This window comes from Acanthaster planci, unplaced genomic scaffold (genome assembly GCF_054643075.1).
Source record: "Acanthaster planci isolate LZ-2023a unplaced genomic scaffold, COTS_SCS Contig38, whole genome shotgun sequence".
Taxonomy (NCBI): Eukaryota; Metazoa; Echinodermata; class Asteroidea; order Valvatida; family Acanthasteridae; genus Acanthaster; species Acanthaster planci.
The window spans coordinates 10001-15000 of record NW_028257662.1 but is presented as its reverse complement, the minus strand read 5'-3'; positions in this window follow the sequence as shown (position 1 = coordinate 15000).

The following is a 5000-nucleotide window of genomic DNA, read 5'->3' as shown; positions in this document are numbered from 1 at the left end:
GCTCCGGCTCAACCGCGTGGGAATCTCTATAGACTGCATGGACAATATATGGCTGTACTGATTTAAGGCAGCTCGATCGGAGCTCGAGACCACCCTCCCCCTATAAATAGGCAAACCAGGGAGTGGGGGTTAAGGTCCAAAATGCTCTCATTGAAATACGCACGTTTTGGGCCCAACCTGTCCCGGCGCAAAGCCCTCTCAGGGGCCTTGGGTGGGCCGGCGAGCCGATTGACGGCAGGCCCGGAGGCGCCCGGCCCGCTCTCCGCGGGCGACCCCGGACATCCGAACCTCTCGGACCAGGTTTTCCGAAGAAGGCGATTCACCGCGCCGCACCACCCGCCCCGCCGGCCTCAAGCCGTTTTCGCCCCGGGAGGCGTGTCGGAAATGCACGGCTTAAGGGGGGCCGCGTGCGGCTGCGGCGAGTTTTTTTTCCGCCAGGACGGCAATCGGCCGCCCCGCAGCACCAGTCCCCGCCGCTCCGGAGCCGGGCTCGTCCAGACCCGAGGGGGAATCGCTCCGGTGCCTTGGGCTCCGCCGTGCGGGAATGGCCGCATCGTGTGGACGATGGGATGGGCTGTACTGATATCTGGCTCGAGACCATCCTCCCCCCTATAAATAGGCAAACCAGGGAGTGGGGGTTAAGGTCCAAAACGCTCTCATTGAAATACGCACGTTTCGGGCCCAACCTGTCCCGGCGCAAAGCCCTCTCGGAGGCCTTGGGTGGGCCGGCGAGCCGACGGACGGCAGGCCCGGAGGCGCCCGGCCCGCTCTCCGCGGGCGACTTCGGACATCCGAACCTCTCGGACCAGGATTTCCGAGGAAGGCGATTCACCGCGCCGCACCACCCGCCCCGCCGGCCTCCAGCCGTTTTCGCCCGGGGAGGCGTGTCGGAAATGCACGGCTTTAGGGGGGCCGCGTGGGGCTGCGGCGGTGTTTTTTTTTTCCTCCCCGAGACGGCAGTCGGCCGCGCCGCACCACCAGCCCCCGCCGGCCCGGCGCCGTTTTCGCCCGGGGAAGCGTGTCGGAAATGCACGGCTTGAGGCGGAGGACGTGCGGCGGTTTCACCCGAGGATGACGATGCACCGCGCCGGGCCGACCGTCCCGCCGCTCCGGAGCCGGTTTCGCCCGAGGAACCGCTGTGGAGCCTCCACGGTGTCGGAAATGCACGGCTTGAAGGGGACGACGCGCGGCTGCGGCGGTTTTCCCACAGGACGCCAATTCACCGCGCAGCACCGACCGAGCTTCGACGAACAACCAGACGACGGAACACTACAGACACTGCTCTCCCCACTTGTTCGGTGGCATGCGGCTCTACTGAAGCTTCCGCGTTCCCGCTGCCTCTTTTTATAAGCGGGGACCATTGTGAAGCCCGCGTTTGTGATGCAAAATCGGTCTTTTCGTTGCCGGGCGACAGACAAAGGCCGATTACCATATACGCGGGTCTGCCTTCTTTCACCGTGTTCGCTCGAGCGTGGGCCCGGAACAATGGCCGAAAAGCGGGCAGAGGATCTCCGTTATTACGGCGGCTACGGCCGCCCCGGGCTGGGAAGGCTGCTCTAATTCGCTACTACCGCACCAGCGGTTGCCCGTTCCGGGGGCCGGCCAACGTCATTCCGTTCACCGCGCCGCCCCGGAGCTCGGGGCCTCGGTCGTGTCGGAAACGCACGGCTTTGGCCGGGCGACGCGCGGCTGCGGCGGTTTTGCCGGGACGGCAATTCACCGTGCCGCCGCCGGAGAGCCGGGCTCTCGAGCTCGGGGCTCGGTCGTGTCGGAAATGCACGGCTCGAAACGGACGACGCGTGGCTGCCCCGCCTGCTGGCGGCCGAGAGGGCAATTCACCGCGCCGCACCCACCGTGCCGCCGCCGGGGAGCCGGGCTCTCGAGCTCGGGGCTCGGTCGTGTCGGAAATGCACGGCTCGAAACGGACGACGCGTGGCTGCCCCGCCTGCTGGCGGCCGGAGCTGAGCTCGCACCACCCGCCCCGCCCCGCCGGGATCGGCGGGGGAATCGTGTCGGAAACGCACGGCTTTGGGCGGGCGACGCGCGGCTGCGGCGGTTTTCCCGAGAGGGCAATTCACCGCGCCGCACCCACCGTGCCGTCGCCGGGGAGCCGGGCTCCCGAGCTAGGGGCTCGGTCGTGTCGGAAACGCACGGCCTCAGCGGGGCCGCGTGCGGTTTTCGCCGGACGGGAATTCACCGCGAGGCACCGCGGGTCCCCTCGGGCCAGCGGGCCCGCCGCCCGGCCGGCCGGTGTCTCCTTCGCCGCACCGTCGGGGGGATTTCTCAGGCCGGGCCGGGGCCGCCGGGCCCGGCGGCGTGCCGCGCGCCGCCGGCGGCGGGCCTGGGACGGGCCAGGAAATCGGATCGGGGCCGGTCAAATTTTGGCCCTGCTGACGGAGACACCCTCCCCCCTATAAATAGGCAAACCAGGGAGTGGGGGTTAAGGTCCAAAACGCTCTCATTGAAATACGCACGTTTCGGGCCCAACAGACCCCGACGAGAGACGCTCTCGAGGGCCGGGGTGCCTCTATGACGCGTTCGCGGGTGGGGACGAGTCGGTTTTTGCGCCCGAGTCGGCTCGAAACCGGAGATCCGACATTTCGCGGACCACGAAGTCCGAGGAAGAAAACTCCAGCGGGGCGCCACGCCACGCCGCCCGTCCGGCGCCCGCGGCGGGACCGTCGCCGCCCGCTGCGAGACTGCTGCCCCGGGCCGGAGGCCCCGGTCCCTCCCCGCCCGGCCGCCCGCCCCGCCGCTCCCCCAGAGCCCTCCTGCCGGCTGTACCGCCCACCCCGCCTTTCCAGTGGGCCGGGGGCGGCCCTCTCGGCCTGGCGAGCCCGGCGGCCCGTCCCGGCGTTCGCGGGTGGGGACGAGTCGGTTTTTGCGCCCGAGTCGGCTCGAAACCGGAGATCCGACATCTCGCGGACCACGAAGTCCGAGGAAGAAAACTCCAGCGGGGCGCCACGCCACGCCGCCCGTCCGGCACCCGCGGCGGGACCGTCGCCGCCCGCTGCGAGACTGCTGCCCCGGGCCGGAGGCCCCGGTCCCTCCCCGCCCGGCCGCCCGCCCCGCCGCTCCCCCAGAGCCCTCCTGCCGGCTGTACCGCCCACCCCGCTTTTCAAGTGGGCCGGGGGCGGCCGCCTCGGCCCGGCGAACCCGGCGGCCCGTCCCGGCGCTCGCCGGTGGGGCCGAGTCGGTTTCTGCGCCCGAGTCGCGTCGAAACCGGAGATCCGACATTTCTCGGAACACCGAGTCCAGGGAAGATCTCTTCAGCGGGCGCCTCCGCAACGCCGACCGCCCGGCACCCGCGGCCGGACCAGTCCCCGCCCGCCCCGCGGCCGCTCGCGGCGGGGCACTGGCACCGACCTGGCAACTCGCCGCCCCGGCGCCGCTGCGCCGTAGCCCTCCTGCGGGCTGCACCCCCGACCCCGCTTTTCAATCAGGTCGGGGGGCGGGACCCCCGGGCCTCGCGGCAGGGGCAGCCCGTCCCGGCGCCCGCTCTCCGGTGGGGCCGAGTCGGTTTTTGCGCCCGAGTGGGTTCGATACCGGAGATGCCGCATTTTGCGGAACGCCAAGTCCCAAGAGGAAATCTTCAGCGGGCGCCCCCGCGACGCCGCCCGTCCGGCTCCCGCTGCGTAACTCTGTCACCGGGACCGACTTGGCAACTCGCCGCCCCGCCGCCGCTCCCCCGCAGCCCTCCTGCGGGGTATGCTGCCAACCCAGGATCTCCAGTCGGTTGGGGGCGGCCCCCCGAGACTCGACGCCCAGCAGCTCATCCCTTCGCTCCCGGCGGAGCCCTCCTGCGGGACACGCCGCCGACCCGGCATTTCAAGTCGGGTCGGGGGGGCCGGACCCCTCGGCCTCGCGGCCCAGCCGCCCGTCCCAGCGCTCGCTCGCCGGTGGGGCCGAGTCGGTTTTTGCGCCCGAGTCGGGTCCAACCCGGAGATCCCGCATTTCGCGAAACGCCAAGTCCCAAGAGGAAATCTCCAGCGGGCGACCGCGCGAGGCCGCCCGTCCGGCACCCGCGGCCGGTGGGGCCGAGTCGGTTTCTGCGCCCGAGTCGGGTCCAACCCGGAGATCCCACATTTCTCAAAACACCGAGTCCCGGGAAGATCTCTCCAGCGGGCGCCCCCGCGACGCCGCCCGCCCGGCACCCGCGGCCCGACCGGTCCCCGCCCGCCCCGCGGCCCGTCGCGGCGGGACACTGGCACCGACCTGGCAACTCGCCGCCCCGGCGCCGCTGCGCCGTAGCCCTCCTGCGGGACAGGCCGCCGACCCCGCTTTTCAAGTCAGGTGGGGGGCCGGCCCCCTGAGACTCGCGGCCGGGCAGCCCGTCACGGCAGCCCGCTCGCCGGTGGGGCCGAGTCGGTTTTTGCGCCCGAGTCGGGTCGAGACCGGAGATCCCGCATTTCGCGAAACGCCAAGTCCCAAGAGGAAATCTTCAGCGGGCGCCTCCGCACCGCCGCCCGTCCGGCGCCCGCGGCCCGACCGGTCCCCGCCCGCCCCGCGGCCCCTCGCGGCGGGACACTGGCACCGACCTGGCAACTCGCCGCCCCTGCGCCGCTGCGCCGTAGCCCTCCTGCGGGACAGGCCGCCGACCCCGCTTTTCAAGTCAGGTGGGGGGCCGGCCCCCTGAGACTCGCGGCCGGGCAGCCCTTCACGGCAGCCCGCTCGCCGGTGGGGCCGAGTCGGTTTTTGCGCCCGAGTCGGGTCGAGACCGGAGATCCCGCATTTCGCGAAACGCCAAGTCCCAAGAGGAAATCTCCAGCGGGCGCCTCCGCACCGCCGCCCGTCCGGCGCCCGCGGCCCGACCGGTCCCCGCCCGCCCCGCGGCCCCTCGCGGCGGGACACTGGCACCGACCTGGCAACTCGCCGCCCCTGCGCCGCTGCGCCGTAGCCCTCCTGCGGGACAGGCCGCCGACCCCGCTTTTCAAGTCAGGTGGGGGGCCGGACCCCTCGGCCTCGCGGCCCGGCCGCCCGTCACGGCCGCCCGCTCGCCG